Raw genomic sequence first — 12,036 nt, forward strand, 5'->3', positions numbered from 1 at the left:
CTTATTGCTTTATATGATGTAGAAGAAAAAATAAATAAGGAAGTACTCATATAATTATTTAATTAGAAATATATTTGGTGTTAATAGGGGTCAGTGAATACTGCCTGAAAATGTAATAATTACCAGAATCTTGGAGGAAATTAGGACACATGAAGGAGTTAAAGGGTTATGGAAGGTAGAAATTCCCAAGGTCTTTGTGAGTTGAACTACGGAGGAACTTAAAAAAAAAAAAAAAAAAAAAAGCAAGATATAAAGGAGTCAAAATATTCACTTCTCCTTTCAATTTTTTTTATTCCATATGAAACTCTGAAATTAAATGTCTCAGTATTTAGAATTTTTATCAAAATAGTGGATTTGACCCTTTTAAACTTTTGAAAAATATCCTCTATTTAAGGAAATTGTTTTTTCCTGAAATCTGCCTGATATTAACAGATCATCTTAATTTATTTTATATTTGGATTACTGTTAGCATAATATGTATTTTCCCATCTTTTATTTTAACTACATTATTTATCTATATTTAAATTGACTATCAGTATGTCATTTGGTCAACTTCTGCTCGTTAATTTTGATAACAATCTCTCCCTTTATCTGAGAAATTTAGACCATTTACAATTGCAATGTAATTAAAATGACTAAATTTCAGTCTACTCTTTGTCTACTTGTGTTTTCTTTCCCCAAATTTATCCTCGTAGTGATTTACTCTTTTTAAAGTTTACAAAAATAACAGCTGTCAATACAATACAAATGTAAATTGTACATGCAAACAAGAGGTTCACCATAGGCCATTTGTTCTAGAATAAACATGATGTACATGTTCAGGTACTTGTCTGAAACAATCATCACCAGACAGTATTACATATCTTAAATATCAGGTTTTATCATAACAGGAACATTATCCAAAGACATAGATATTCAAATGTTATCAAATTTAAATTGATAAAATGAGAATTATCATTTTAATTTAGGTCTTTCAGCTCTCTTTGAAGAAAATCTCTACAATGTGGAGAGACTATTTAGTGGATCTATAGATTACTGACCACACATAAATCAATTAAAAGGGAAATAGAAAACTGTGGAAATTAAAGTCAATAGATTGAAATAATGAAGAAAATTGACAAATTTTATTTAGACTAATGAATTAAAATGGGGAAAGGATACAATATAATCCAATAGGGACTGAAGAAAAGTACATCACTATCAACCCTAGGGTAGTTAAAAACTTAAAAGATGATTGCGTATCAACAATTAACTGTGGAGATGAGTGACAAAATTCTAGAAAAGAACAAATTACCAAAACTGGCTGAAGAAAAGTAGGAAAATTTGAATATATCTACAACTAGGAAAGTTATTGAATACAATTCCCATGCTCAGCAGACTTCACTGGTGAATTGTATCAAATATTTAAGAAAGAGATAATGCCAATTATTTAAAAAAAGAAATACTTTCAGAAAATATATGGACAAAGAATATTTAGCAACTTAATTCTGAAACCAGAATTATCCTGATGTCAAAGTTAGACAAAGATATCATAATAAAAATAATAAAGCTAGAGAATAATATTCTTCATTAATGCTAACACAAAAATACCTAAGTATTACTAAATTCCAAAAAACACAAATATACTAAAGAATGTAAATTTGTTTTACCTTCTAAACATCAATTAATGTAAAAAGTCAGACAACTGGACTGCAGGAAGTGGGTTACACTGATCTCCCAATGAACGTATCACAAAAAGTTTACTTAGCCCAAATTCACATTTGCAACAAAAAATCCTAGATAAGCTAGAAACAGACAGGAACTTTGTCATGCTGATAAATGATATGTGAGATAAATGTACTTTAAATAATACTTAAAAATTGAAATATACTCCAAAGATCAGGAAGAATGGCAATGATGTCTGCTTTTTTTAGTGGTGCCAGGATACATGATTAGTACACAAAGATAATTCTCTTTCTCTATCAAAATGAAGACAAAACAAACTACAGATTGAGAGTAAACATTTACAAGTCATATATCCAATAATTAATTTGTATCGAGATAAATTCTTACACCATTCTAATCTTATGCTAATACCACAATTTCTTGATTACTGTAAGTTTATAATGAGCTTTAATTTGGTATTATAACTTTTCTAACTTTACCTTTATTTTAAAAAGATGTACTGACTATTCTTAGTCCTCCACACTTCCATACCAATTTTAGTAACATCTTGTCAAATTCTTCAGGATTTCCACTAGCATTGTAATAAGTATTGTACTGAATTTGTAAATCAATTCGAGAGAGGATTGTCATCTTAATAACACAAAACTCTCCAATCAATGAATATGGTATATTTCTCTATTTCTGTAGATATTCTTTACTTTATCTTGGTGATATTTGCTGTTTTCAAAGTACATTTTAGAACTTTTTTGTTAAATTCATTGCCATTTATTTTTGTTGTTTTTAAGGGCTTCGCAGATTAAATGTTTTCTTGATTTTATGTTCATATTAATTGCAAAGTCGTAGCATTTCACCCACAGATAGATAAAACACATGAAACATACTCAATATCACTAGTCATTGGGGAAATGCAGATTTAAACCACAGTGAAATATCATTATATACATAATAGGATGACTACAATCAAGAAGACTGATGGTACCAGGTGTTGGCAAAAACTTGGAGAAACACATGGGAATATAAACAAGTATAGCCACTTTGTAAAATAGTTTGGCCTTTTCTGAAAAAGTTAAATATATTTTATAATAACAAGCAATCCAAGACTTCATCTTCTAGGTATCTGTCCAAGAGAAAAGAAAACATTTGTCCACACAAATTCTTGAACATGAATACTTATCGCAGCATTATTCATAAAACCAAAACCTGGAAACAATCTACATGTCCATCAACTGGTAAATGGATAAACACAATGTGGTACATAATTATAAATGCTAAAACATGGATGAACCCCAAAGATATTTTAAGTAAAATAGCTTGACACAAAAGCCTGATAATGAATAATTTCATTTATATGAAAATTGTAGAGGAGGCAAATTTCTGGAAAATGAAAGCACATTGTTTGCCTAAGACTGGGAGTTGGCAGGGTGATTGCCTGCAAATGGGGGAGGGAACATTTTAGTGTGATGAAAGTGATCTAAAATTAGATTGCAGTGATGGTTGTGTAATTGTATAAATTTACTAGAGACCATTAAAATATGCATTTAGAATTGGAGAATTTTATGGTCTGTAAAAGCTGTTCAAAACATATTTGTTTTTAACTATTTAAACATGATTTATAATATTTCTTTGAAGATACTAATTGTCTTTTTGGTAGTGCTGTAACAGAATACCTGCAGTTAGGTCATTTATAACTAACAGAATTGATTTCTCACAGTTCTTGAGGCTGCAAAGTCCAGGGTCAAAGCACTGGTATCTGACAAGTGCCTTCCTACACCTTCTGTAGCAGGAAACAGGACAAAACCTGTGTCCTCATGTGGCAGAAGAGCAGCAGAGAGACAACCCACTCCTGCAGACCCTATTTAGAGAGCACTAGGTCTTTTATGAGGAGGGACTCTCATGACCTAAACACTCCATTAGCCCCACATTCAAATACTGCTGCTTTGGAAATTATGTTTCCAACACAAGAAGTTTGGGCAACACGCTCAGAACACAGCACTCCTAAGAGATACTTTGAAGCTTTGCTGAATGTTACCCTCTGCAGGTTAAAATACATGCAAGGGGAGGATCACCAGCAAGAAAGCCACCAATTTACAAATTTAAATGGGACAGTTCAGCTTCTCAAGTTGAGTTCTTTCTCATGGTCACCTCTCTCACTTCTGGCTGCTTTTTGCCTTGGGACACAGGCATTGTTTGAGGATCAGTCTGGGATTTGGGCACTTTGTATTCAAAATTTTTAAAACATCCTATTCTATTAGCAGGGCTATGTTCCAGGACTTTCTCACTATTTTTGTTTTTTTGGCAGTTCTGCTGTTTCAAAATTCTATCCTATGCCAAAGATTGTGTTCTTTTTTTCCCTGCAAGATCAGATAAAATGAGAAATACCTTTAGAGAGAGAGAGAGACACACACACCAAAAAAAAAAAAAAAAAAAAAAAAAAAATTGAAAAATTGAAGATTTTTATCTATTAATGGTCACATTCATTGAAGACAAAATATTTCTGTCCACTCAAATACTTTCTGGTAATTAAAAAAATTTGTATTACCATGGGATTGCATTTTATTTAATTCTAAATTGATATAGCCTATTCAAGACATTCTATTTGAAAGCAATTAAATTGTTTCCATTCCATACCACCAAAACTCTGAACACTAAAACCCAAAAAAAAAAAAAAAAATCCTAGGACTGAGAGACATGTCTTTTTGCTTGAAAGAGAATATAATGGGAAACACAATGTTCCTAGGTCAAGAATGTTTAGGAAATACAGGAAAAGTTTTAAAATCTTCACTCCTTGGTAGTGAGGGAGTCTAGAACATTCTGATATCTCATCTGTTCATATATATTATATTCATTATTAGGAAAAATTGAAATTTTGTATTAATTTTGGTAGTTTACTTACAAGCAATAAGAATACGAATCTAGTTAACCTAAGCAAAAATGGATTTATTAGAAAGAATTTAAGATGGAAAGGCAGGCTTAAGCAGGCTTGAATATGATCAGGATACAGAAGATCTCCAAGGGATACAAAGGAAAAGAAAAGGTAAGGGACAGTGTAGCCAGTCAAGATGCAGCCCTGTGTGAAGGAACCATGTATCTCTTGACTTTCCCTGTTTTAAGATTAAGTATAAAGGACCTACCAGGCCCAGCTCAGGTCATGTGCTCACCCTGGTTTTACTGGGAATTGACAGGGCAGGCTGCACATAGACTGCTTTCAATACTCACAGATGTAACTGTGTTTAATTTTCCCCAAAGTGGGAGGTAGTCAAAGGACAGTTGTGATTATATAAGGCAATGAACAGGGCCACAAGCCCATGTTCTCTAAGTGATGTGTTACCATCCATCATTACCATCAAGTTATGAGCCCTATATTATTCAACTTTCCAATCCCAATGTACGAAAGAGTGCCACACACACAATAAGTAAATATTTATTAACTGATTGATTTATCATCCCATTAATCAGAAACCTCTAAAATTGAATGGGTAATTTTTATTCATAAATTTTAAAACTGATAGAATAATTTATGATATTCTTGCTTACATTTTTATTTTAATATGATTAAACAACCTAAATGATGAGTATATTCTGTCGTTTTAGACTTTCCTTACTTAATATTTAAAGTTTTAGCAATTAAGAAGAAAAATAACATTATAAATTGACTGGAAAAGCAGAAAATGAACTCAGGCATGTCTGAAGCAGATGGTAAAAACAAACTCATCATTGTTACCACTTTATTATTTCTCATCAAATTCATTATTGATTCTAACAGTTGTATTTGTATCATGTTTCCCAAGATGAAGGGAAAATGCTTTATATATTACTCAAGTGGAGAGGGAAATGCTTTTGATGATCTTTACACATAAAGAATGGAATTTGATTATATATAGTTAGAGACACTTGCTAGTCACATAATATATCTAGAGACACACAGTGAATGCCAATTCTTAAACAGGAAGGAGCAAAATCATAGGGTAATACAGTGAAAGGCAAAATACAGATCTAGATAAATTCATTTGCCTCCCCAAATAAGTAGCAAATGTCTAGAAAAGTCCGAACAGTGCCAATGCTTTTACTGGATTCATAGCAACATCAGTGAGTTTGCATCTTGCTTTATTGAAGTCTTTCCTCACTAACAGATTAGCAAGAGATTTTTCAATATTTTAATCTCTTAAGAAAGCTAGTATTAGGCTGGTGTTTGGGTTCAGGCACAGAAAAATTGCCTAGCCTGTGCAAGGTCCTGGATTTAACTAAAAGAAAAGGAAAAGTACATGAGGTAATGTGAAAACTAATTTGCTCAATTTAGACATTGCACCACCTGTACATGTTTCAACATAACATGTTATATGAGATAAGTGTATGCAATTTTTATTTGTCAATTGAAAAGAGTGACCACACCAAATGCTGTTGAGGATATGGAACTAGAACACTCATATGCTTCTTTCAGGAATGTAAAATGGTACAACAACCTTCAAAACCAGTTAGTTTTTTTAAAGGCAAAGCATGCATCCACATATTATCAAGTCATTCCACTTTTAGGTTTTCATCCATTAGAAATAAAAACACATGTCCACACAAAAGCTTGTATTTGGACACTCATAGTGGCTTACTTTATAATAAACAGCTTTATAAGTGAAAACAATTCAAATATCCATTTTATAAAATGAATGTATAAACAAATTGAGATCTACCTATTCAATGTACTACTACTCCATAATTAAAAAATAATAACCAATTGATACATGCTTTATAGATGATTATCCAAATAATTAGAGTAAAAAATGCTGTACGATTCCATTTCTATGAACTTCTAGAAAGCACAAACAAATCTGTAGTGAGAATAGGTCAGTGGTTGCTTGGGATTGGGAACAGGAAGGAACAGGAAGAAGAATTACAAAGGAGCATGAGAAAAAGTATGGGTGTAGTCAATATTTTTCTTATCTTGGTTGTAGCAATGGTTTTACAGTATATCTGTATCCATTTTGATGTAGATATATGAATAAAAGCTTATCAAAATGTTTGCTTTAAATACATGGTATTTACTGTATACCAATTATACCTCAATAAAGCTGTTGACATTTCATAATTTCAAAAAGTAAGTTGACTTAATGTAAGATAGTTTCATAGCAATAGAATCAGATACAAAATCCCCCCTCTTAATTCCTGGCCAAAAGAAATTTTGGAGGTGAAATTTTAACTTATTTTTCATGGAACAGTTATACCAAAGACTATATCACTTGCCTATTAGCTCACAAAATAGACATTTAAAACATCGACATTTAATATTTTAACAATCCTGTAATCAAAGTTATTAGGTACATACCAGATAAATAGTTTAATTCAATGTATAAATGAATGGTCTCTCTAAATAGAAAGGAGAAAATGTAAGTAATAAAAGAGAAAGGACAAGTATAAGGGGAATATCCAGAATATGTCCAGAGGAAATGATAAAAACTGTGATGAACAAATATATCCTAACAATGGAGTTACCAAATTTTTAGTGTTCATCTGTGAATTATTTACTTTCCTGGGACTGAAACCTATCTTTTCTCTCTTCTATGAGTATCTAATATTTATAGTGTACTCCTGTATTATTTGTATGATATTTCTTTTGGGGGAAATTTAAAGAAGGAAATTCATTTCCATGGATCTGCATGGTACAGACTGGAGACAGAAGTAATTGACATAATGTAATTTTCTGAAAATTTGCAGAAATGTTAAGGCCAGCTTTGAACCTTTTAAAAGTTATCTTTGTTCCTTTAGAGGTCATCTGAAGTATTGTATAATTATACAATCCATTGAGGTTTTTTAATGATAATTAAATGTAATAAATTGGATGCATATGAGGATAAATAAACTTTACTCTCTGAAGAAATAGGTTTATTTTGCATCAGTATTTATTATTTTGTAGGACATTCATCAGTTAAAACATATGATATGATTTTTTATGAAGAGTTTACATATTTCTCATTAGAGAAATTGATCTCTTGGCAGGTAATGCATCACATTGGTGACTCTACATAGGTGACAGAATATTTTCTGTCTTGGCTTCCATAGCATAGAGCCAATGATTCTGAATTCAATGTAACTTGATGGGAAGCTTAAAAAAAAAAAAAAAAAGGAAGCATGCTAGCATATGAAACAATGCCATTTTGTTACTGCATGGTTTAGTTTGAATGTGTCACCCAAAAGCTCACATGAGAGACAATGCAAGGAGGTTCAGAGAAGAAATGATTGAGTTGTGAGTCTTAATCCAGTCAGTGGTTTAATCCTCTGATAGGGATTAACTGAGTGGTAACCAGAGCATTAGGGTATGGCTGGAGAGGTGGGAACTGGGGTGTGGTTTTGGGTATATATTTGTATCTGTTGAGTGGTGACTCTTTCTCCCTCTCAGCTTTCTGATAATTCGAGCTGCTTCCCTCTATCACCATCCTCTACCATGATGTTCTGCCTCACCTCAAGCCTGACGAATGGAACTGGTCTTCTAGGGACCAAGACGTCTGAAACTGTGAGACCTCCAATAAACTTTTCCTCCTTTAAATTGTTCTAGTCAGATCATTCATAGCAGTGAACTAGTTGACTAAAACACTGCAATAAGTTTATTTTCATAAAATTTGAATTTTAAAACTACACTCAAGCAACTAAAGATGATAGTAAAATGAATTTCAAATTCCTGTCTAAAATATTGCTGATTATATTATGCAGCTCAAATATCATAGATAATATAAATAAAAAGCGTGTAATACTGTATTACACAAAATATATTATAATAAATAATACAATAGTTAAAATCACATCATAAGATTATGCTTGAAATGAGTTTTCAGATAAAAATATCCTTATCCCTTTATGTGCCATAGATATTGCATCCAGAGATTTTTCTTTCAATGTAAATCTGTGCTGGTTTTTCCTTTTTCTTTATAGTAATCTTCATTGCTCTTAGGATAAAAATAAAAAATTTTATCTCTTTTATAAAGTTTTATTTGATCTGGTTTTGTGCTAATTATTCTTTCCTTTCTTCTTGACTGATAAGACACACTGACTTTATTTCGGTCATTCTGTGCTCTATCCCATGGGTGCAGAGGGTTGATTATCTTTTCTCACTTTGTCTGATTGCCTCTTACTGGTCTATTAGATGTTATCTGAAATATCATCCTTAAGGAAACTTCTGGTTATAGACATAATCACATCACCCTTATACATATTCTTATGGTTTTCTCCAAGTTCTTATCAAAGTTAATATATAAATAGTTGTTTGATTAATATGTATTTCCGACAGTCTTCTCCACCAAGACATCATTACTGATGTGCTCTCTATGTCTAACATCCATTCCAGGACTCTTCCTAAATATATTTTGTCATATCTGGCTTAAATTAAAGACTCCTGTATTTGCAATCTTACAGAAATAGTATCTATAATGTGATGGACTAATAAAAATGAATAGTAAAAATCCATTTAGCAAGTAAGAACTAAGTGGTTTTAAGGTTTAAGATTATTGCTTCTTGGTACCTCTGGAGCAAACTTCCATATTATTCAAAGATGAATACACTGAGCTTAAGAGAGATTAAATAATTTCTAAATAAACTGTATTTATGCAAATTTTATTTTAACTATACCTTGATACCTCTTATTAATGAATATTTCACATGAAACTGACAAATGTCTTACTAGTTGAAAAATAGCAAAGTGATACAGCATGACTGTAAAACAGGATAGAAAAGGCAATCTATCACATGTCTAGTTATGCTGGGAGGCTCACCAGATAAGACCATCCACCATGCAGGGTGAGATAGTAGGTCATACATATGTTGGATTCCCTTTAGAGCCCTCCTAAGGTCTCAGATGATGTGAATAATCAACTGTTTAAAATAGGGGTGAGGATGCCTTTGAGATGACTTGAGATACATCTGCTGTCTAATTGCAACTGCATGAGAAATTCTGAACAAGAACTACCTTCCCATATCCACTCAAGCCTTAGAACCCCATTCCATAGTAATAATTATAATAATAGTAATAGTAAAAGTAATTATCATTGTTTAATTTCACTTGACTCTCAGATATTAACAGCAGCTTAGTCAACATAAAAAAAAAGCCACTGAAATCATACACCTTGCACTACGAATTACTCAAACTGAAGAAAATTAGATAAATAAAAGAATATCAATCATCTGTGGGACAATATTAAATGTGATAACTGAAGTATAATTGAAGTATAAAAGAATTAAGAAAGAAGAAATATTTAAATAGTGGCCTAACAGCCACTTTTATGCTTAAAAATTCTAAATTTATACATCTGAAAGTTCAACAAACTTGCAGCAGAATGATTAATTAATTATCTAATTAATTAAAAATAATCCAACAACATGGCAAATTTCTGATAACTCAATGAAAAAAAGCAAATTTTAAAAAAGCCAGAGTAAAAGAAATCATATACAGAGAAAAAATAAAAAGAATTACAGCAGATATCTTATCAGAAATTATATGTACGTTCAAGTATGTTCTTCATAGTAGTGAAAAAAAAAAACCCAAAGCCTTATCAATGTAAAATTAAATGCTTTCTGAAAATATCTTACAAAACAAAGATGAATAGAACCCCTTTCAAACAAGTGATAGCTGAGAGTATTAGCCACTAGCAGAACTACACTACAAAAAAATTTAAAATCTGTTTTTCATGATGGAAGATGGAAATTGGAATATATGACAGAAATAAGAAGTCCAGGAACGAGAAATGTGTGAAAAAACAGAAAATACTTTTGTCCTCATTTAAAAATCTCCTTTACAGATAACTGGCTGCTTAAAGGAATAGCATGTTGTACTTATCATGACATAGAAAGATTTGTGACAATAAAAGCACAAAGAATAGCATATAGGTAAAAATGCAAGGGCACTGAAGTGCTCAGAAAGTGGATCATTTGATGTGATGTGAGGGTAGACTGTGACAAATTAAAGATACACTCATGAGCCATACAGTACCCAGTAAAAACATAAAACGAGGCAAAAAATTCAAATTACAAGATAACGCGTTGTCATAAAAATAATTAATTAGTCATCAGTGATTTAGAAAAATACAGAAAAGAAAACAACATAAAGAACATAGCACAAATAAAGCAAAGAGTAAGTAGTGTTTTGAAATGAAATTCCTGTAAAAGTACATGTGATAAATAATTCAATTAAAAGGTCTAGAGGTCATATTGTTTAGATACATAAGTACTAACTCTATGCTATTTATAAGAAACACTTAGAATACAGAGAGACATGTTTGAAGATAGAAAACTACCTGCAAATGGCTGTTCAAAATGTGTCTGTATTAATGTAAGTCAAAGTAGACTATTGTTAAGAAATATCCAGGATGAAGTGCCATAATTCAATAAGGGAGTCAATTCATTAAGAGAACACAATTTTAAATATAAACACAATTATAAATATATATTTACCTAATAACAAAACATTCACATTCATAAAGTTTGAAATACTTGAAGCAAAAGTAACAGAGCTTAAAAGAAGTCATGCTGCCACCAGAGTTCCAGATTTTAGCCCTCTTAGAGCACAAAGGCAGAAAATCCTTAAGAGTATGCAAGGCCTGAACAGCATTGTCAAACACATTTACACAGAAAGAGGAGCAGGGCAAAGGCAGAGATAGAGAAAGCAGGGAGATACATACCATTTAATAACCTATTGAAAAATCATTGAAAAAAATATTGAAAAATTATTTAAGAATATTATAATTTTATACCAATACATCAGACTACTTTCATTATAACTTGAAAGAAAAACTACCAAAGTTTACTAATGAAGAAGCCAATGATCTAACTAGCTTTCTATTTTTTTTAAATTTATTTTTATTGTAAACAGATGGGATACATCTTGTTTCTCTGTTTGTACGTGAAGTAGCCTTCCATTTAGATGATAATGTGGACTTCAAATTTTGCCACAATATAAATTTTTTCTAAGGCTTGGTCCTGTGCATTCACTATGAGTGGGAAATAACTAACTTATTTGTAGTGAAATGCTTTCAACATAAACATATACTGCTATGTAAAGCTGTCTATGCAGTTTCTTTTGAAGTAAGATATACAAATGAAAAAACAAGACTACCTTTCATAAAATAATTCTTGATTCATAAAATAGTTTCTTTACCATTCTGACATTTAGTGTAGTGAAGATTAAAAATAAATGCTAGTTTGATGAAATGTTTCCTCAAATTAGGGAATATAATGTGATCTTTAAATTTCAAGCTGTAAATTCACATTTCATTTCACATAATGTTGTTAAGTTGTATGTTTTAAATGGTACAGGTCTAATTAGTACATAAGGCAGATGGTCATTTGGCACCATACCAAAGTTATAATTTAAATAAACACTAAAAATCCTAGTTTGCT

This window comes from Sciurus vulgaris, assembly GCF_902686455.1.
Source record: "Sciurus vulgaris genome assembly, chromosome: 4".
NCBI classification, from domain to species: domain Eukaryota; kingdom Metazoa; phylum Chordata; class Mammalia; order Rodentia; family Sciuridae; genus Sciurus; species Sciurus vulgaris.